We start from the raw sequence: 21488 nt of genomic DNA, 5'->3' as shown, positions 1-21488 counted from the left end.
TTGAGTGGTATCATGGAAGGTCGCAGATTCAGACTCTGAGATGTAATTTTCATTTAAATTGGAAATCTCTCTGAGGTCCAATTTATATTCTATAAAATAGGGAGGTTTGGCTAAAACAGACTGTAAGATTTTCCCCAAGTCTAACATTCTTTGCTCCCATTGTACTTTGAGATTTTTTCCCTTATTCTGGTGAAATTAAACATCTTAATTTAAAAAAATTTTGGAGGAGTGCATTTTTTATTTCTTTGAGGTTGTGGTCACACACACACACACACACACACACAATGTGAGGCTGTGTCACATACATTTGTAGATGTAGTGTATGTATTTTGCCGTTGTTGTACTAACTGCCTTCAGTCAGAGTATGGAGCAGAGATATATCCATGTGGTTTGCTTTATGCTCTAAACCAGACAGTGAGAGGAAAGAAAATGACCCTTTTTTTGTGACAAAAAACTGAAATCTGTCTTTAACCAGAATTCTGGTCAATTCATATTGGAACTGCAGTATTTTTTTTTTAAAGATTTTATTTATTTATTTGAGAGAGAGAGAATGAGAGAGATCACATGAGAGTAGGGAGGGTCAGAGGGAGAAGTAGACTCCCCGCCGAGCAGGGAGCCCGATGTGGGACTCGATCCACAGACTCCAGGATCATGACCTGAGCCGAAGGCAGTCGCTTAACCCAACTGAGCCACCCAGGCGCCCAGAACTGCAGTATTTTTAAACTGTATTTCCTCTTCCCTTATTTCCCATTCCTTTGGTTTGTTTTAGGGTACCTAGGTGAATGATTCTGGCCTGGAAGCAATTCAGTCAGCTGAACTTCTCCAAAGGCCTGGTCACACCTGTGGCTTAACTTTGTGCCTCAGTTTCTACAAGTATAGAGAAAAGGAGGGAATAGAAAATACTACCTCCTTTCAGCACCATGTTTGAGATATCCTGATAAAAGCTTCACAAAAGGGACTGAATGTTAATTTTTAACAAATATGTGTGTTGGGGTTGGGAACAGGGCTTTTGAAAGATGCTTGCCAAATCTGCGGTCCTTTCTAACAAACTTCTGAAGGTGGAAACTCTTTGAGAAGAACTATTGGAATGGACAAAAATGATAGCATAGCTGATTAATTATGGATTCAAATCTGATTTTTGACCAATTTAACATGATTCTCTCTTCACAAAAAAGGTTCTTCTAAATTCAATTTGACAGACATGTATATTGAGTGTCTGTGGTGGATCAACATCCTCACCCTGAGCCCTTTATACCCACTGTTCTATTTCAGTCTCATATCAACCCTTTGAGGTAGCTATTCTTTTCCCAACCTATGTCTAAAGAAATGGAGGCTTGGAAATGTTATGAGACTGACCCAAAGTCACACAGAACAAGTTGGAATTTGTTTGTTTATTTATTTATTTTTCAAAGTTGGAATTTAAACCCCTGTATTCTGTCTTCATCTCCTTTCCTCATTCCCCAATAGGATAGTTTGGTGCAGTGGGGAAATGGAGGAAAATATATGAATTTAAAAAACCCAATAATAACATTTTTTATCATATCATATCATCAGTATACCTTAAACTTACACAATGTTAAATGTCAGTTATATCTCAATAAAGCTGGAAAAATTATATTTATTTGAATATACATTGACTCTACCTATGCAGATTTAATTTGGCTTTTTACCAAGTATAAATCATCTGCTGTCACACCAAAAATTGTGAGAAATCAAAGTAGTGGAAACTTTCTAATTGCTTAGAATGGTTTTGTATTTTTCCTTTTTGTGGAGTGGCTTGTGGAAATCTAGAATTATTCTGGAAATAAGGTCAAAAGAGTTGACCATGACTATGAAGAACACTAGGCCTCATCTTTCTCTGCTATGATCTGGCTATATGAAAAATGACTCATAGTCTTCTTTTTAATGCTGGATAAGGGCTTCTTTAGAAAAACTAGCATTCTCCCACGTGTGTACTTTGGGGGTACTCTTGTAATTGAGATGACCCTTTTTAGTGGTGAGATCCTGCTAATGTCTCAGTGGTCCAGTTTGATGAAATGATCTATCCTTGTTTATGAGATGTTAAAGCAGACTGAGGTTGATTTTCAAAGAATCCAACTTTATTTCAGAATTTCCCCCAGAATAGTGAGTAGAGTATTTGGGCACCAGTTCCTTCAAGGAACTCAGAATCACAGAGGCCTTTTACACATGGAATGATGCTTTAATGTTGAAGAATTGTGAATAAGAGTGCTTCTTTAATCACTTGGTTTTACCTGTCCAAAGTGGTCTCTCCCCTTCTTGCATTCCCCAAATTCTACTTATTTTTCCAGACATATCTGAAATCCCACCTTGTGAGGCCCCTGACCCCACTCCTGTTAGAGATTATATGTCCTTTCTTAAATTCTTTGCTTTTCCCCCATTCATTCGTCAGTTAATTGTTTATGGAGCTTGGATACCTCTTCCACTTACATATGAAACGATTATCTGGGTATTTTATTGTTTAACTTTGTGTGAGCTTGTATTTTATCTCCTTCACTATAGATTAGTTTGGGGTAAAGAAACTAATTTAATTCCTTGGATCACTCAAGGCCTTGAAGATAACTGATACTCAGTAAATGTGTGTTTTTATTAGATTTGATTAAATTACCAATGAGAAAAAATGGTCATGAATTCTACCCCTAGGAAATAGATTTACTCTGCTTTCTTAGTAATTCCTTCTTCCCTCAGAAGAAGTTAGCTGTGAATTAGGTGTCTGCTAGTTCCTGTGTAGACCATAGTAACATGTGTTCTTTTGTGGGTGTGTGGCTTGAAGATTTTTAGGGAGAAGAAATCAAGTTGGAGAGGAAAAAAGAATATGTTTTGAGAGTCTTAAAGGAAAGTGGTTAAGAAAGTCAACATTTTAGGGACATATTTATGATATTTATACTTATATTTGTATTTTTGATGGGTAACAGGGTAGTGAATCTAATGGAAGAGTCACTTGTAATCTGTCCCTTACTCCTAGAGTGGCTCTAAAAATGTATTTCCCCCGTACATTTGGGATTGGATTAAATGTCTTAATTGGAACCTGCTCATTGTAGGTTATTAAGAATACTGGTAATCAGAGAGCAGAGGTGCGCATAGTATGATTAGAGACCACCCGCTCAAGTAGGCAGGTAGCCAGTCTCCCAGGAAACCTGTTTCTGATAATTGTGTGGAGGAACATGAGACCAAAGGGTGGGTTCTGGACATGAAGAACTTGTGTCCTCTTCCCTTGAAGGCCTCAGGCAGTGATAAAGTAATTAGTCACCACAAAGCACCATCAACTTGTTTGCTCAAATCAATGAATATTCCCATTTCCACTGACTCACTTAGTGGGAAAAAAGATCACATGTTTAGAAAGAGGGAGGGATGAATTTTGCAGATTATTACAGTGTTTTTTTTCTTTACTATTTTATTATGAAGATGTTCACACATACAGGAAAGTTGTAAGAATTACACAGTGAACACACATATACCCACTTAGGTTCTACAATGAATATTTTGCTATAATTATTTTATTACCTATTTCTCCAGTCTTTTTCAATCCATCTTAAGAGTAGCATTCTATGAGTTTTGACAGAGGCTTTCACACGTGTGATCCAAACCCCTATCCGGGTATAAAATATAATATCCGTTTCAGAAAGTTCCTTCATGTTCCTTTCTATATAACCCCTGCTGCCACCCTACCCCCAGCGACAACCACTTTCCTATTTCTTTTATTGTAGATTAGTTTTGCCTGTTTTAGAACTTTGTATGAGATTTCTTTCACTCAAGTCATATTTTTGAGATTCATCCATGTTTGTTGTGTGTATCCATTTTTGGGGGGCTCGATTTCACAACCCTGAGATCATGACCTGAGCTGAAATTAAGAATCAGATGCTTAAATATCTGAGTTACCCAGGCACCCCTTGTTTTGTTTTTAAGTAGGCTCCATGCCTAGCATGGAGCCCAACATTGAGCTTAAACTCACAGCCCTGAGAGCAAGACCTGAGCTGAGATCAAGAGTTGGACCCTTAACTGACTGAGCCACGCAGGTGCCCCTCATTTATTTTTTAAACCAAAGTAATCTCTGTTAGTATTTAGAAATTCCTGGGTTAGCAGCTTCTTTGGAAAGCAGTAGGGAAAATAAAGGATTTCTTTGTTTGTCTCTTTGGTTTTTAAAAAATGCAAGGTGAAATGGACCCTAGTGACAGCTACACTGGCCCCTAATATGCCCTAATAAGTGGTTGAGGACCAGTGATTGCTCAGGGTCATGTAGACTAAGCTGGAACTGGAACCTGAGTCTCCTGACACACTGCTCAAAACAGAAAGGCAGCTGAGTGGGGTGGTTGTTTTGAGCTGAAGCCATGTGAGACTAGAGAGTTTCGACAGAGCTTTGCCTTAGAGGATGTGAAACTACACTAACCTCATGTGACAAGGAATCCTCGGAGGCCTTGGTGTGAAGCCAGGGGAAAAAGTTTGATGCAGCTTCTGGTTACAGCTCCAAATGAGAACTCACTGGCCCTAGGTGACTTATGGTGAGCTTTCTGATTTGCAATAAAACAAGACATGGGACGGGGGAGGCTTTTCTACACTAGCATGCATAGACAGGGTAATGCTGAAGGAACAAAAAAAAAGCCAAGAAAGGTACCTTCAGCTACATGGCCTTCCCATAGGAAGGGACCTGGAGCTGAAAATAAAATACAGAGGGAGGGATGCCATGGTACAGACAGAGCCTTTGTGTCCTATTCAGCCCAGGATGACAATGACCTGGCGGTGCCTGCCTGCCAGCTGTTGGCTGGCCTTTGTGAAAGTCCCCGATCTCTGGGCCAATGCTTAGTGGGCAGGTATCCATTTCATGAAGCCAACTGGCACTGCTGGCACCTTTGTTGGTGCAATGAGCCCAGCGACAGGGAACTAAGGCTGCCGGGCCACTTTTGCTACCAGCTGGCAGGTGCAAACCCCATGCACAGGTACCCTGCAGAGAGAGGGTTGATGTTGTCTTGGTAACTGGTCAAAAAAGGATGTTTCTTCTTCAAGGTCAGTTTGACCTCTTTTCTGCCAGGGGAATATTGTGAGGAAGAAGTGACTCTGTGGCAGCTCTGACTTGTGTGCGAATGTGTGCCTCATCTGTTTTGAATGCATTATTCCTAACTGGATCTTATTAATGTCACCTGCTGGGCAGATCTGGGTGTGGTAGACTTCTTGGGGGAAGTCGTCCTGGACAAAGATCAGGTCATCAGAGAAGTCCCAGAAGAGACGATCCAGTGTAAACCAAGTAGGACTGAACAAAGAATTCCGAAGGCGTTTCTAAAAGGCAGCCAGTCAGGTTCGACTGGTTTGTTGGTCTATTCCGGGATAAGAGATTAGTGCTGACTCTTTGAGGCATGTCACCCTAGATGTCCTTTGGCCAAACTGTCCTGGGCACAGGGGTGAAGGGACATTTGTCAGCTTGCTGGGTGCCTCATAAGTTTGACACAATGAGTTCATTGTAAAGAAGCAAGCTTTCCTTATCATTGTTGTCCTTCTCTATGTAAATCTTTCACTTTTAGCAAATACATTTTTCTGACTTTGATTTAAAAGTCCAGTTTCTCCTTGATATTAGTGGCTCTGATAAAAGCTGTGTTCTGACTCAGGTCCTTGGTTGGGTGTCAGTATTTTCCCTATTTTGCATCTCTTGTGTATGTTCACATGGTGAGGTCCCCTTTTCATGGCCTGAGATTTCTGTTGGGAGAAATAACAGCATTATAACAGTGTGGGGAATTTTACTCTGTCCACTGGGATGCTATCAAAATTATTCAGAGGTGCCTGGGTGGCACAGGCAGTTAAGCCTCCAACTCTTGGTTTCTGCTTAGGTCTGCACTCAGCGGGGAGTCTGCTGAAGTTCTCTCTCCCTCTGCCCCTCCCCCTGCTCACTCTCTCTCTCTCTCTCTCAAATAAATAAATAAATCTTTAAAAAAATTATTCAGCTGGGATGGCACCCTAACAGTGGGAAATGTTAATTATTCTGGATAAATCCTGAACAACTTGCTTGCAAATATAAACATGGACATAGTCCTTAGCCTCCTAATGTGTAAAATGAAAAGACTATAGATTAAATGATCTGTTTGGGCCCTTGCCAGCTAGTTTTGTAGGACTTTGGGTTTTAACGCAAAAAAGAAAAGCTCTAAATAGATTCAACATTTAAAAAACTGACCTTGCTTATGAATTTTTACACTAGACCCTTGTATTCAGTAAATGTTTTTAATTCATCCTCTAAATCCAGGCACTGGGGATATAGAAATAGATTAAGCATCATTTTCTATCCTGAAGGATCTCATGGTCCAATGGGGGAGGGATAGCAAGAAAAAATTGTTCTCAAAATTGGCAAGAGTTTGAAGGGAAAATTGTGCTTAGGAAAAGAAGTTATCTTTTGGTTTGGAAAACTACCTTTAAGGGCATATTTAATGTAGAAAGATGAGCCCCTGCCTCTTCCCCTCTGATTCCATCCCCCCTCCCCCACAGGGCCAGGAGTAGGGTGATGTGAAGCACTTGCCTTGGGTGCAGAAATTAAGGGGATGCCAAAAGCCTTAGTGGTTAAGGTAAATACTATTATAATATAATATTTAAAATCAAAATTAATGAAAAAATCCATGGTGAACAAAGTATGAAAATTAAAAAAAAAAAAGATCTGAACCCGCATGTATATAATCTTGCCTCACTTTCCTCACCCTAATTCTGGCCCTGGTTCCAATAAAACTATAGAATTTGCCAATTTTGATTTTTTTTTAATACTAATGCACTAAAATATCTAAAGGTTTAGACAGAGAATTTTATAACAGAGTTTAGGTTTGGAGGGTTGTCATTGGAGAAAGCCCTTGGGGGAGGAGGAGTCCCTGGAAGATGATGGTGAGCATAGTCAAGAAATTCTTCATGGTAGAGAATGGTTAATGAATATTTATGAAAGAGATGACTAATAAAGGTTTTGAAGTTGTTCCTTATGCTGTGCTGCAGTTACCCCCTCTGCTCTCCTCCCTTCAGTTAAAAGTCAGATACATACAATAATCCTTGAATTCATGCAGATTTGAGAAAAAGGAAGGAAGAAGGGTGGTGTCTAGCATGGGAGGAAGTGGTCTAGTGAGAGGAACCAGGCAGGATGTAGCAAGGCCTAGCTCAAGAGAAGCCTCACCCTCTGAGCTCCTTTGGAAAGTAGATGGAAAGGGTATTGGGTCTGGATTTTGCAGGGCATGGGATGTAACCTTGAGTTCAGGCAATAGACATTGGACCCACACCTGTCAATCAATAATTATGTTATGTACTGGATTTTAGGTCCATTCACCATTCTTCTCCCTGCTTTCCTCTTGGGAAGCTGCCCTCTATGCACCACATCAAAGGACTCTCTTGTCCCTGGCTTCCAGATGGAATGGCCAATATTGAGCATCAGTAGGTAATTGGAAGGAGGGAGGAGAGAGCATTGGCTCTTTTCCTGAGGGTTTGTTAATAGGCCAGTTGCATCCCTCTAGTGATCGCTGCAGCTTTCTGTCGTCCTTTATCCAGGCTCTGGGAACCACTTTCTCCCATTACTTTTTCAGCCTAAGGGTGGTAACAGAGCCCCCTCTTATTTTCTCTGGGGTATGCACTATCTTTTGTAATTTCCGTATACTTTGCTTCTTTGTAAAGAGTCTCTGTAATAAACTCTCTTCAAATATAAGAGTGCTAGTTGTCTCTTGCTGAGACCCTACTGATACAGAAATGAGAAATACTAAGATGGATTGTTCAAAGTGTTAGAGGTTGACAGTAGGGGAAGCAACCAACTATCCAGTGAGAAAGGAAGATGGGTGGGTTAAAGGGCTTTTCATGGGTGATATTTGGACTGAATATTGTGGAATAAGATACTTCTCTGGGAGTACGGTAAGCCCCAACATGAAAACAGCCAGGCAGGTGTCCATGTAAGTAAACTCAGTGGTCTGCATGGTCATAAAAGACAGTGATTATCCAATGGGCTTTCAGAAGCATAGGAAAGCTTTCACAATAACATAGCAATCACCCATATTCCTGTAATCTCTGTTGATAATATGGCATGCTTTCCTCCTGACATTTTACAATTGAAATCATACTCTATTTACAGTTTGAGATCCTGATTTTCTTTAACATTACATAATAAATAATTTTCCCACAACTGAAAGAAGCTGCACATATCTGCTTCTTTTAGAGGTAATAGAACAACTTTAAAGAACAAAGTGCTACGGGGCGCCTGGGTGGCTCAGTTGGTTAAGCAACTGCCTTCGGCTCAGGTCATGATCCTGGAGTCCCCGGGATTGAGTCCCGCATCGGGCTCCCTGCTCGGCAGGGAGTCTGCTTCTCCCTCTGACCCTCCCCCTTCTCATGTGCTCGCTCTCTCTCTCTCAAATAAATAAATAAAATCTTAAAAAAAAAAAAGAACAAAGTGCTATTACATCATATAGATGTACTATGATTTAAAAAAAAAAAATGCTCCAGTAATTTTGCATCTTTGTCATTAAAAAATTCTTTTTGCTTGCTTAACTAAAAAATTGCTACTAAAAAAACCTGACTAAAGATGTATCTGTGCTTCAGGATTGCTGAATTATTGTAGATTTTTTTTTATTATTTTTTATTTTTTAGTATCAAAGAAGATGGAGTTTTCCCTTGGTGGGTGAGAAGGAGAGGAAATGGTGCCTGGGACTCCATTCTGAGGGCAGGCCCAGTAACTTGACCAGGAAGGGACTCCTTATGGGTGGACATTAGCAACAGTGATGTCTGAATTAAATTTTATGCTGTGGTGTAATTCCTTTCCAAAATTTCCCAAAGTGTTTATACAGTATGGTCTTATGTTGGTAATACCTTGTGTAAGGAAGGGGCAAGACCCAAGGACAAAGGGCTATGAGGAGTGGACAAGAGGAACAGATGGATTTGAGGAGCCAGGAACAGGGGTTTGGGGAGATAGGTGACTAGCAGTCCCCAGGAGAAGCATCCTGTGGCTGATCCTCTGAAGTACTGAGATGGGTACTAGAGTTCTTGTGTTTCTAAGACTGCTATTTGGATATTAATGGAAAAGGTGATCCTGGAGCTTGAAAGTATAGTCCTTCCCATGGGAAGTAATAAACAAAGGTGGGAATGAATGAGGAGATACTATGAAGGAAGGATTTAGTGACATGTGGGAAGGTGCTGAGCATTAGAACTGGGTGAGGGATGTTATTTCATCACAACAGAACTGCAAAATGATTGAGTAGAGTACAAGATAATTTGAACAAGGTTTTTGGAAAGGGAGAGAGGTAAACTTCTCCTGGAGAGAGGTAAACTTCCTTTTGTAGGACTGAAATATGGCAAGGTAAGCTATGATCCAAGTTATTATTTGTGATAGGACCTTGTAGGAAAGGGATTACTATGAGTTCAAAAAGCAATAGAATTACTTGAGTTTTCCTTCTAGTCATTCATCCCATGATTAGACTAGTTCAAAACCTGAACTGTGAATTTTTTTCAGTGAATTTTTTTTCCATTAAAATTCCAAAATAAGTGACTTACTTATTCTCACGTTATTATCCAATTCATTTTTCAGCTCACACTCAACCTCTTTGAGACATGAAGCTAGGGAATGGATTAGGAAAAACATCTGATTTGAGACGTGCTTGCATTTTTCACATGACTTTGCCAGAAAGGGTTTCTGCATTCAAACTGAGACTTTCACCCTAGAGGTGCCTTAGCTGAAAATTCAAATCTGCTTTGCAAGAATTTGGACATGGGATTCATGCTATTATCTGCAAATAATTTATAGAATGGTTCTATTTTTCCCTGGGTAATGAACATATAGTGCCTCTTTAGGGAGGCTTTGGAGAACCCCAGCACAATAAGGGGTAAGGTTTTGGCTGGCTTTTACTGTCATATTGATTGGATTAGCTTTGATTTAGAAGTCTTAGAAAGGAGGACATAGGATTTTGGCATGAAGACTGTTTTAATAAAAGTAATCTTTTTTTTAAAGATCAGAGACCCATTACCTAATGCAAAAGGCCACTGCTTCTGCTGTCTCCATAGAATTTTGTGTTTGTATGGTATGAAAAACAATACTGACCACCCCTATCCAAAATCGTTTATTTATTTTTTAAAGATTTTATTTATTTATTTGAGAGAGAGAGAGAATGAGAGACAGAGAGCATGAGAGGGAGGAGGGTCAGAGGGAGAAGCAGACTCCCTGCCAAGCAGGGAGCCCGATGCGGGACTCGATCCTGGGACTCCAGGATCATGACCTGAGCCGAAGGCAGTCGCTTAACCAACTGAGCTACCCAGGCGCCCCAAAATCGTTTATGTTTTAAGGAAAACATAAAAATATTTCCTTATGTTCAACAGTAAGATATTCTTTTATTTGAGGTTTCTTTGGGTTGGAAAGAAGGACAGAGCTCTCAGGGTGCTAGCATCTGTTTTTGTTGTATTGATACGGTTTTGAACATGGCATTGAAAGGTCTCTAATATTTGGTTTCAGGGCTCTTTATCTGAGCTTCTCAGTTTTGCCTTTACTTTTATTAATAATTTGAATGAAATGAAAGAAGATATATTTGGGTATTTATATAAATTTAGGAGGCTCTAATAACTGAATCAATATTCTTAAAAGACCTCCATATGTTAATTTGGTGGATTGATATGAAGGGGATAAAGTTTAATAAGAAATTAATACTAGATCTTAGATTTAAAAAAATTAATTGACTGGAGATGACTGGCTTAATAGAAGTTCATGTGAAAAGTCTCATGAGTTTTATCACCAGGAAGTTTAATGGCAGTCCTATGTCCCATGAGAAGCATCAACCCAAGAGTGCATTCATGGAGGTAGAATTCTCCTATCAAGGGTTGGTTATGGTCCTGTATTTTAATCTTGGCCAAACCTCAGCCGAGTTCCTTATCATTACAGGGTCCAAGACAAAGTAGAGTTTATTTAGACACGGTCAATCAGGTGGTAAAAATCAGGCAATAGATCACATAGGAAACTGTTTCAGGAATTGCAGGAGCCATGATTTAGCCTACAGAGGAAAAGCTCAGGAAGAGGCATGAGTGACTGCTGTATAGAAATATTTATCTGAAGGGTTGAAGATTTCCTGGATTAGAGTATGTAGCACTGGGGCAAGACCCAGTTCAATGTCTGGACATTGTAAGGAAATTATTTATGAAATTGGAAATTCTCCAATGAATAAGATTTGTTCAAAAGTGGAATGAACTGGCATGAGAAGAGGGGAGTCCCCTGATGCTGAAGAATGTGGCCAGATATCAACCTTCTGTCGGGGAGGTTATGGAGGGATTGAAAGGTGAAGCTGTCCTGGATTACTCTTCACATTCTGTTCATTGCTAAGTAGTCAAAATTTGTCTCTGGAGCTGTCCCTTCTCCCCTTTATTCCAGATATTACTCTGAGAAAGGTAGGCTCACCTGCACCCCACCATATTTACCACTTACAGGGCTTGATGTTTGAAGCCCAGAGAAATTTATGCTTTGGTAAATTTCCACCAAATAAGCATGCTTCTATTCATGAAGACCACTGCTTGCTTCAACCTACAAACCAAAAGCATGTTACAAGAATGGGAGATTTTCATGTGCAATAACAAGCTGCTAGAGGGAGAGATTTGGGTAGGGGTCAACTTGTACCTCTTAAATGAGAACATATAGGCATGCTTCTATATCCTATGGAAGTGGGAAGCCAGAGACAATGCGTTCTCACCTGTATGTTCTGGACCATATGCTTGTCTGTTTTCTCAGGGTGGTAGCAATCATTACCTAATGGGCACAGAAAAATCAGAATCTCTCTACTGTCCTTTTGTGCTGTTGTGGGATTAAAAGATCAGTAAGAACAGAAGCTGTGATCTTGGTATTTGATGAGAATTTTTAGCCACCACTTCCTACTCTACTTGAGGTCACTTTATCTCAGCATTGGAAGTGGGCAATAAAGATAGTGTTTGAATATGGCTGTAATTGTAAACTCTCTTTTCTCTCTCCCAGCCAGCAAGGAGGGTGGAACAGAGAATGTATTTGTGCCATAAAGAAGGCACGATATCAAATATTTTGGGGGTGAAGAACCACCATCTTAGGAAATGAGAGAAAGGCCTGGAAAGGATAAGGGAACTGGGGAGTATTTTCTCTCATCTAGGAGGCTCCTAGGGACCCCTTTCTGAATCTGGCATTCCTCCTGTTAGTCTCTTTGCAGAGATGTACAGGGACCCTGTGGAGTTCCTGAGGATTCCTGCAGCTGCTGGGGTCTTGTAGAAGATGGGCAATGTGTCTCCCGGTCCTTGTTAGTCCCACAAATAGCCCATTGAGGGGAGCAGGAGAAGGGAGAGGCATCCAGGGCTGTCCTTGGGGTCCCTCAATGGGGGCACTGTTCAGGCTTGGGTGGAAGCCAGCCCTGACACCATGCTAGTTGTTAAAGCCTCATTCTTCCCAAGGAGGCGGCTGGAAAGGCAGCAGAGCAGCTGAGGCTCTAGAAAAGGTACTTCTCTTGTTCTTCACAAGGCCCGACTGACACACGAGAGGAAGCCACTTCCTTTTCAATTATTTTCTGTTGTTCATTACATTTACATCCCAAGCATTTTTCCTCTTCCTTCTCACTCTCATTTTACTACTCAAGCCCCGAAACTGATGGGTTTTTCCTTTCTCTCCCCAGTCTCAACTGAAACTTAGAAATGATGTCAGATTTTTCTGTTTTGTACCAGTCTCCTTGGGCAGCCCATCAGAGAAGCACCCTGAGAATGGCTGCAGTTTTGCTGTTGCTCTTGATCATCTGAGTAGTTCAAAGTCTCTTTTAAAATGAAGAATAGGGCTTTGGAGATAGCAAAGTACTAGATGCCCATTGCAGGAAACATGTTATTTTTCCTACCCACTATCCATACTCATTCTTTCTCCTAACACCACCTTGATTTTTTCTTTTTCTTTTTCTTTCATTCATTCATTCATTCTTTCTTTCTTCTTTTCTTTTCTTTTTTCTTTTCTTTCTCTTTCTTCTTTCTTTCCTTCCTTCCTTTTTTTTTTTTTTTTTAATAGGCCACCACCTTCCATGTTCAGCCCATAGGCATTGGTGAGTTTAACCAGACCATGAAGGCCCCTGGGTTTCAGGGTGGGCACATCCTGGCTTTGGGTTCAGGATAGTTGGGACCCAGACTGGGCTACATCAGAGTCAATCTTGAAAGACTTTGGGGAAGTATTGGGTAAGAGACCTTCTGTTTTCACGCTGACTGCGTAGAGTATAAGTTAGGAGCTGTGGTGATCACCTTTGCTACCACATGGGAAGAGCCAGTGTTAGAATATAAGCCACAGAAGAAAACTGAGCCATGGTGACAGACCCCTGATGACATAAGGTATAGATTGGATTCAGCTATGCCTGAAGTCAGCACCCTGACCTTTCAGTTATGCTGGTGAGTACATCTCTCCCCACCCCTTTTAAAAATCTCATTTGAGCTGAGTTTCTGTTAGCCCAACTAGTTTCTGTTAGCTCAACTCTTTCAGTTGCAATGGAAAAGAATACTAACAGATACTAAGCATTTTTCCTGCTTCCTACTCCCTGTTCAAGCTATCCCAGAGTCTTGCAATTGCTCCAAACTGTACCAGAGCTAAAATGCACTAATCTTGTCCAAAATTTCAGCCTTCATGAAAACAGGACCCACTCACTCAGTTCTCTGATTCAGTAGGGTAACAGGCACCACTGGAATCACCACCTGCTTTTGGGTCTATGGTAAGGACCCTAGCCTTGCCCATTCATTCAGCAGTCATTAATTCTGTATCTACTATGTGCCACAGGATTGCTTTAAAGAGCTGACAGTTAAGCAGAAAAATTGGTATGAGTAGAAAGAAGTATGGCAGGCACCATGATGAGAGTCTATGTCTGCTTCCATGGGGACCCAAGGGCCAGTTCTTATCTTGGCAGCACGGAAAAAGACCTCATGAAAGAGGCAATACTTGAGCTGTATCTTCAAAGATGAAAAGACGTTTTGCAGCTAAAAAGAAATATGGGAAAGGCAAACCAGTTCATCTGAAGAGAGAAATGTCAATTGTGAAATATTGTCTGACTTAAAAATCTATCACCAGCAGAATGGAGAAGGCAATTCAGTCTTGTGTGTTTAGCACATGCCTGACTGGTGTGCTATACTGTCCAGAACACAGCAATCCGTGGCCACTGTTGTCTTCCCCTTCTTCCCTTTCCAAAATATGGAAAATGCCTAAAGTTTTTTTGCTGGCAAGCAAGGCCATGTAGACATTAGAGTTCATTGTAGTGGGTAGACTAAACATTCCATGTCTAGTCTCCAGCTCCGTGGCCGATTCACTTGTGGGGTAATAGCAGTATCAGCTGCAAAATCTGCCCTACATCAAGATCAGAGTTACAACTGCATGCCCTTGAAATAAGTTGTCCAGTGGTGGCCTCTTGACTTTCTCTTTAGCCCATTCAGTGGTTTTGTAAACACTCCATTCCCTACACTGACTCCCTTTCAGCTGGAAATATCTAGAGTGAGTTCTCTTGTCTGCGCTGAATTCTCACTGATACAATTCCCCACTGTGAGGTCTGGAAGGGCCAAGACCTGCTTATCTTGTTCTCCATGGCATCCCCAATTACAAGCTTGGGTTTGGCAGTAGCAGGTTCTTAGTAAACCATTTTTGAGTAAGCACATTAGAAGTTGTAATATGTATATGGACATATGTATGTATATGCAAATAAAGCAATTCAAAAGATGCTATTGGGTTGCACATGGTCCAGATCCACCTTACTAACAATGAGCATAATGTTGTCATAGGCTAGTTGTTACGGTGAGGTAAAGTGTTCATAGAAGACTTAATAGAGGGGTCTTGGTGGAAAGGAACTGGATTCTGACAGATAAACAGAAATCGGATAAGAAAAAAAAGAGTGGACATATCACATATTAAGACCTAGTGCTAATATTACCGCACACTGATGACAACTGTGCAGTTACTCCTGAAATAAGGACTGAGTTCCCTTTGAAATGTGTATGGGCTCAAAAGTGAAGGGAAAAGGTCTTGGCATGAAGTTCTTGGATTTTGCCAACCCTAATGTTGTGTTTGGAACCCTCCTCTGCCCTGTAGGCCACAAGAATTCCCCTGTCCCCATCTCATACCCACATCAAGCATGTTTCCGAATCTTCTGGGAAGCCACACAGTGAGCAGTCAGATGTTTGATCCTGCTTCAGAACAAGCAAGGCGAGTTCTGAGTTAGACCAGCAGAAATTTCCATGGGGAACCCTTGCCCAGGATGTTGGCTGACAGCCTCTGGTCCTCCTGAGCTCCAGGACTGGGTGAAAGGTTTGGTGGACAAATCTCTCTTCGTTATACAGTGATTACAGGGGAAATGATGTGATTGAAGACTTCTCTAGATAGAGAAGTCAAGCTGATCAGTGTCACCAAAAGGCCACTAGGCCTCTGAGCCCTTCTTTACATGGGAACCAACACAACCATGGCCAGTTTCTCAATTCATGGTTTAGCTATAAAAATAACTCATTATTGCCTTTTAAAAATTAAATATAAGGAATCTCAGAATTGTGTTAAATAAATGAACTAGAGTTTTCCACAGTGTTATGTATTATAAGAGAGACAGAAATGTTTACAGAACCTTTGCAAGGCTGCAAAATCTGTCCTCACACCGCATTCAGGTTAATAAAAGGGGTGGATGGGTGAAACAAAAGCTCTATAGCTTCTAAACATTTTGTAAGAAGGGAACTGAACACCTGAGAAGATGAGTACCTAAAAGCTGGGCTGTTTCTCTGGACCTTCAGGCTTCACTTAATTGATGTGAGTCCTCTTTCTCCTATGTTTAAATGAAATACTTTGGGTACTACGAGTTTAAAATTAGGAGACTCCTAATTATGGGGGAGAAATATGGGCATCTAAAGCATCCATATTTGATATGCTCAGAGACCTTATTGCTTTGTCGTTTAACCTGACCTCCCATTCTGTAGAGCTATTGATTACACTTACTAATCTCTCTAAACATCAGTTTCCTCATCTGTAAAGTACTTGTTGTGGGAGTTAAATGAGAAAATGCATGTATACTGGTTAGCCCAGGACCTGACACAGTGTAGACTGTCAGTAGCTACACTTATTGTTATTTTTGACATATGGCCATCAGTTCAAAAAATCGTGGACAGATGAATTGCTGAACCATGCTAGATTAGAAATCATAAATCTTGAGATGTCTCCTGGTCTCTGCCCTTGGCTTGTTGGGTAACTTCAGTCACTTGTGTTAAGTCTAGGGGTGGTGAGAGATGGGACTTGGCATGATAGCAGGTCATATGATAAGGACTTGGAGTGGGTGTGGTTGACCAAATGCTCCACAGGACCTAGGTAGGTGGCTCGCCTGAGTGACTCAGTCTCAGGCTGCATGTTTGTGGACCCATAACGAGGGAGGTGGTAGTGGTTGAATTCACCTTTGAACACTAGACTTTGAGAAAAACAGGAATAAACTAGAGGATGTTATGGGATAATGAATGTTTTCTGAACCATTCCTCCTGAGGTCAAGTGAAGGGGATGGAGTGATAAATTTGGGGCAGTGGGGGAGAGGGTAACTGACCCAAGCTTCTAGTAATTTGAACTAGGTTAACGACTAGGTTGTTCCAGGGTAAAAGCTATGATCACTGAGTGGGAGTTCTGGGGAGGCTTTTTCAGTTCTCTTGCCAATTGGGATGAAGGTGATAGAACATTCTAGAAATTAGCTATAGAATGGGCTGCCTTGCCATGCACAGTCTCTAGAACTGTTAAAGCTGGGAAGCCTGGTTCCCAGCAAGGCAGAGGAAGGTTTCTGTGCAGGAGTATATGGGAGAGAGTCTCAGGTCAGCCTTGCGGGTAGAAGTGATGGCCAAGGAAGATTTTCCCAAGGAAGAAGTAGACAGACAAGGTTGGAGGCATGAATGAGTTTGATGACTGCTGAGAACTGCAAGTAGCTTGCTATGGCAGGGTCATAGGTGTGATGGGAAGTGGATGGTATAGAGAAAAGAGAGATTTTTAAGGGCCTTTTATGTTATCCTGAGGAGATAGGACTTTATTCTGAGGGTTTTTGGGGGAGCCACAGAAAGACATTAAGCAAGGGAGTAACATGGCCAGATGTTGTAGAATGATTAGTCTCCATCAAGATTAGGATAAAGGAAAAAGAGAGTCAGCATTTTCTGAGAACCCACTGTTCTCAGAAAGTGATGCTTTAGGTAAATGAGAGCGTCCCACACTCACAACCACCTTCTCGATGGATAATTATCTTAATTTCATAGACAAGGAAATTAAGGACCAGAAAGGTGCCTAGCCATGAGCCATTCACCTTTCATGTGACCTGCTGTTAAGACCCTCTTTCTCCTGGCTGCAGACAATAGGCAAGGACCAATCTGACACTCTTTCTCAGGAATTTGGGATTGGAGTTCTGAGGGAGCCAGTTTATCTTATTATGTAGCTGGACACTTGGTAACTAGGGTGCAGCCATGTTCCCCTATGTGGATGGAGAAGCAGAGAAAAGGCATTGTAGAGAGAGAAGAATAAAGTACATAGATAAGCAGAGAGGGGAGATATAGATACAGTCCTGCTGAGGGCTTTCCAGTTCTTACAGTCCATCTGACTTTCCTGAGACTCCCTATATCCTTATCACATAGTTCTTTTGGTTAAATTATCTAGAATTAATTTGTGTAAAAATGGAAAGAAATAGATTCATGAGTGGTCCTAAGGGGGACTGAGGAAGGCAGGCAGTGAGATAACGTGAACTCCACTCCCACAGGGCTGAAAAGGGTGGGGAGCAGGTACTGGGGGTTGGAGCCCTGCTGTGCTTCCCGTAACTCCCCAGAGAGTTACTAAACTCACAAAATGCTGAGTGTGCCTGCATTTCTTGTGGGAATAGAGGTGGTGGGATCTGAAGACTTCCTTGTGTGGGTTCCATTGAGATAGCACATAGGGAGGCAGCAGGGCAAAGGCAAAGAGGAAGATGAGTGAAGGGAGAAAAATCATGGGGAGGGGATGGACCTCTAGCGGAGGAGTCCAGGCTGAGTGTAACAAATCCAAGAGAGTCGAAAGGCTTGAGCAGACAGACATCTGGCTTATAATTGAAATCAGAGGCTTAACTAATGATATTGCAGCGTTCTGTTTATTTTATTTTATTTTTATAGAAGCAATGCATGATGATGTTATTGTAAAATTCCAAGTTATAAATGTATGTGGAGTGAAAAATGAAAGTCCCTACTTTATGTACAAATGTTTACAAGTGAAATTATAGGTGGAACTTGGCCAAGCCCTAAGAGTCCAGTTAAGGGTGAAAAGTGAGCTGGGCTGTAGGAAGCAGGTGAGAACACTGCCTGGGGCAGGATTTGCTTTTACTTAGCATCTAACAAGCATACGTTAAACAGTATCTGTTCTCTCATTTTTTTTTGTTTTTAGAGAGGACGGTACAGAGATTTCCTAGGTACCTATTGTGCCCATACCTGCACAGCCACCCCTGTTATCAACATCCCCCACAAGAGTGGTGGCTTTTACAATCCTCGAATGTACGTCTGTACTTCATAATCACCCATAGTTTACATTAAGTTCACTCCTGGCATTGTTGATTCTGTGTGTTTGTGCAAATGCAAATGTATAATGACATGTAGCCACCATTATACTGTCATTCAGAATAGTTTCACTGCCCTAAAAATTCTTTGTGTTCTACCTACTCATCCCCCCATCCCAGCTCCTAGCAACCACTGATCTTTTTTACTGTCCAGAATGTCATATGGTTGGAATCATACTTTGGGGCAGGATTCTAAATCTCCTGACTCTTCCTGACAATATGTACAGCAGAGAGAGCGGGCCTGCTTGGTGTCAGAGTGGTAGGTGCCCCTGATACTACCCACCTCCCTGCTGATCTGTTCCCAGTTCTACCCTGGCTAGCCCCCACCATGAGGGAGCAGGGTGAAGCTAGTGACTGCTTACTCCAAAACCCCACTTGATTGCCTGTAACCTAGCCTCTTTCAACTGTTTCTGAACCAATCACTAGGAAAGAGACCATCAAGAAATTAATTTTGGGGGGGCGCCTAGATGGCTCAGTCGTTGAGCGCCTGCCTTCAGCTCGGGTAATGATCCAGGGGTCCTGGGATCGAGCCCCACGTCAGGCTCCCTGATCAGTGGGGAGCCTGCTTCTCCCTCTCCCACTCCCCCTGCTTGTGTTCCCTCTCTCCCTGTGTTTCTCTCTGTCAAATACATAAATAAAATCTTTAAAAAAATTAATTTTTTGGTCTTTTGTCAACTGTTCTGATGCAGAGTGTTTCTATCAAAGATTTTGCTCAGTTTGAAGTGTTGGTTAATTGGGACTGGTTAGGTGCATCCTGTGTTTGTTTTGGGGAATTCTTGGGCACCAGAAAGGAGTTAGCAACCGGCAGGTATAGCTGGAGGGTTTTTTTGTTTGTTTGGTTTTTATTGATTTAAAAATGAATGTTTTTTAGAAAAAAATACACTTGGTAAAAAATTAAGACAGAAAAATTCTGGATAAAAAGTAAAAGCCTCTCATCTTACCTCCAATCCTAATGCTGTGGTCTGAATATTTGTGTCACCCCAAAACTTGTATGTTGAGGTCATAACCTCCAAAGATTATAGTATTAGAAGGTGGCCTTTTGGAACTGATTAGATCATTAGGGCAGAGGCCTCACAAATGGGATTAGTGCCTTGTAATAGAGGCTGCAGAGAGACCGCAGCCCCTTTCACCATGTGGGGACATGGCGAGAAGTTGCTGTCCTATGAACCAGGAAAGGGACTCTCACCAGAACGTGACCATGCTGTTGCCTTCATCTTGGATTTTCCAGAATCCAGATTGTGAGCAATAAATTTCTTTTGTTTATGAGCACCCAGTCTGCTGTATTTTATTATAGCAGTTTGAATGGACTAAGATGCCTACCTTTACCATTTTCTTTCCTAGAATTAAAAAAAAAATCAATGTAATAATGGCCTATATATGGATAATTTTTTTAAACTGCAAATGAAGTTTCATTGATCTTTGTACATGTATTTTTGGGTCTTTTATATCTATAGAATACATTTCTCATAGTGGGATTTCTAGGTCAAAGTTTATGTACATTTTTTTAACTTTTCTAGATACTGCCAAATTTACTTTTGCAAAGCTATGCTTATGGAGACTCCCACAAACAATATGTGACTGTCTGTTTCTCCCTATCCTGATCAACACTTGGGATTATCAAACCTTAGATATTTTCAAATCTGACAGGGAAAAACAGTGACTTGTTTTGATTTTTATCTTTTTAATGTTGAATGATGTTGTACAAGTATATCTCATTTTTCTTAATGAGCAGATAGTTAATTTCCTTTGCTCTTTTGTCTCACTGATTTATAAGGATTCTTTTTGTTTATTAAGAAACCAGACCTTTGTAAGTTAGATATATTTCAAGAAATTTTCTCCAGTTTTTGTCTTTGGACTTTGTTTATGATTTGCCTCATATTTGCCATATGGAAGTTTATTTTTTAATCTAATTTTTATTTTTTGTAGACACATTCATCAGTCTTTTCCTTTATGATGGCCTGAGTATAATGCCCTATGCTGGGTGGAAGAACACAAAGACGGCCTTCAAGAAGAGGGAGCGATACAGCTTAGTTACCATGCATTGTGATAGAAACACTGGGGCTCCTGAGATTTCTCTATAATCATAAGGAAGAGTAGTGCAAAGAAACTTCTTTTTTCTACTTTGAGATGGGGAGAGGGGATATTAGAGTCAAGGATGGAGAAGAGTTGAGAGGAAGAACTCCACATGCAGCCTGGTAAGGGAACAGGAAAATAGAGGCTAAGTTAGAAGCCTGTTCTTACATTCCCAAGCTCAAATTTGGGGTGTGAAGATGGCTATGGGTGGGTGCAAAGGAAGGTAACTGCAGGTCTGGCTTAACTACCTCTTCTGGTTCCACTATCTTGGTGAGTTGATCATTCCTCTCTTCTCCATCTCTGTCCCCTTTTCTCTGCACCTTAACTCTAGTCTGGACAGTGAAAACAATCACATCTCACAGAAGGCCCTTTGCCCTTGCCCCGGTGTGAGTCATGCTCTGAGGACCAGTGACCTTGGGGTACTTGGGGAGTGAGGTTAATGATCCTTGGTTGATATTGCTATGCCTCTTCCATTCTGGTCTTACCAAATGACGCTTCTCACTGAAATGCCCGGAGAGGGAAGGAGAAATTTGCAAGATATAGAGATTATGAGACAGGGCCATTTGGAGCCCTGGCAAAATCCTGCATTTGACTGTGTCCTTTCCTGTTTAGAAGTTGACTTCCTAATTTGGACAGATATCACCCTTTGCTTCTTGTTTTTTCCTAGATTTCTGATCCTTGGGCATTTCATAGTTCAGGCTCACTGTACTAGAGGAAAATAGAGAAGGTACATTTCACACCAAGCATACTTGCCACTTTACTAATCACTCAAGAAGCCAATGTGTGGTAATAAGCCAATGCTAATGTCTCAATAAAGGTTTGGGATTATGTGTGAATTTGGGATCAAGCTAACAGCTGGGGATAGAGGTGGGAATAAAGGCAAGAGGG

The sequence above is a fragment of the Mirounga leonina genome, unplaced genomic scaffold, assembly GCF_011800145.1.
Source record: "Mirounga leonina isolate KUSES-001 unplaced genomic scaffold, KU_Mleo_1.0 Mir_168, whole genome shotgun sequence".
Lineage (NCBI taxonomy): Eukaryota > Metazoa > Chordata > Mammalia > Carnivora > Phocidae > Mirounga > Mirounga leonina.
This window is presented reverse-complemented; position numbering follows the sequence as displayed.